The sequence below is a fragment of the Propithecus coquereli genome, unplaced genomic scaffold, assembly GCF_000956105.1.
Source record: "Propithecus coquereli isolate 6110/MARCELLA unplaced genomic scaffold, Pcoq_1.0 Scaffold787, whole genome shotgun sequence".
NCBI lineage: Eukaryota > Metazoa > Chordata > Mammalia > Primates > Indriidae > Propithecus > Propithecus coquereli.
This window is the reverse complement of record NW_012154029.1, coordinates 472,943-474,906: the sequence shown is the minus strand read 5'-3', so window position 1 is coordinate 474,906 and position 1,964 is coordinate 472,943.

Sequence of the window (1,964 nt, the reverse complement as noted above, 5' to 3'; positions counted from 1 at the left end):
CCCTCCCCTTCCCTGCCCTTCCTCCCCTTCCCTCCCCTCCCCTTCTTTCCTTCTCTCTATCTCTGTGCTCTCTGTCTTTCCATCTCTGTCTCTGATTCTCTGTCTCTGGCTCTGTTTCTCTCTTCCTCCACCTATTTTCTATTCCATTTACTTTCACTATCTGTTCTACTCTTTGGAAAAATGCCCAGGCCTCAATGTCTTACAGACTTTCAGTAAACATAAGAGTTTTATTGTGTCACTGGGGCTAATCTAGCTAGTTGATAAAACTGCTGAATGTATTAAACCTGCAAAATGTCATTCCTGGGATTATGCTAAGCCTTGCAATTAGTTAATAAAAATCTTTACACTGCAAACAGTCTACCCAGCCCCCCTAAATTCAAATTGCACCCTTAATTTTCCACCTACTCTCCCCATCTCCCACTCTTCCTCCTGGTGCTGCTGCTTCAGGGCAGGGTCTAGATCTTGGTGCCCCCGACCCCCACCCCATAGCAAATGCCATAGTGTCTTACACCTAGCAGTAATGCCAGATCGAGTAAGAGAGAAATAGAAACACTGGGTATTTAATGTAATAAATGCCCACAAACTGATCGGAAAGGGGAGAGTAAGAGAAGGCAAAGCAGACTCAATTCCCTTGCTGGCGGCTGTCTAACTTTCCTAACGTACTTCCTGATTTCCATTGCCCCTGCCCTGATTTCATTTAATTAGATAAAAAAGAGGTGATAAGTCACCTCTGCATTTTTACATGTGAAGGGAGAGGTAGACAATGAAAAGGATAGCAGCTCTCATTTGCTGAGCACACCCCATGTGCCAGACTCGGTGCTAAAAGTGCCTGGAACACTTGCAACCACTGCCATTCGCAGAGAGAAAACCGAGGCTCCAGGAGTGCAGGCCCAGCCTTCACAGGGAAGCAGCTGCTCTCCCATTGCGTTTGAAAAGGAGTAAATTTTTTGAATTAGGAAATCGATTTATAGGAAAATAATTCTCAAAGATGAGGGTTGAAAATGTGAGCATTTGTTTGCTTATCAAAAGAATCATGGTCAGTAAAAAAAAAAAAAAAAAATGGGAGTAAAAGAAACAGAAATGGGATGTCCAAGATAGTCCTCTTTAAAAGAAAACTTTTCCCATTTACATGTGAAATACATTCTCCCTCCCGTCAACCTTAGTGCTCCCATTTCCACCTCTCCTACAGCCTTTGCACTGAAAGTCAATACGGTTCCTCTGGGGACAAACAGGGTCAGAGGGAGGCTGTGAATGAGGAAGGAGACGCTCGCGCTGCCCACCAGCCGCCGTTAGCAAAGGAGGCATCTGCCGCCATGTCGTTTCACACGAGGACGTGTGGCAATTCATCTGGGTCCTGAGTGATAAAACAACGCCAGTTGTCCCAGGGAACAAAATCTCCACGGTGTCCGACTGGCAGCCCTCCCTTGTGGCCGGCCGTGGGCTCTGGGGCTGCTGCTGAACTTGCCAGCCTTCCTGAGACTTTAGACTTTACCAGTGAACTTTTCTTCTTCACAATGCAGTTCCCCCACGGGGCAAATCAATCCTTCCAAATTACAGAGGAAAAGGTGTGGCCCACATTTTGAAGCTAACAGGAAACCTCCTCCTCCTTCTTTTCTCCTGGGCTCTGTTGAGTCACTTTGAAATCTTTTCTCTAGGTTTTCTTATCTTCCCCTCCCCATGTCTTTTTTTTTTTTTTTTTAAGATCGTACATTTTATTTTATTTATTTATTTATTTGAGACAGAATCTCACTCTGTTCCCCGGGCTAGAGTGCCGTGGTGTCATCATAGCTCACAGCAACCTCAAACTCCTGGGCTCAAGTGATCCTCCTGCCTCAGCCTCCCGAGTAGCTAGGACTACAGGCATGCACCACCACGCCCGGCTAATTTTTTCTATGGCCAATTTCTTTCTATTTTTAGTAGAGACGGGGTCTCGCTCTTGCTCAGGCTGGTCTGGAACTCCTGAG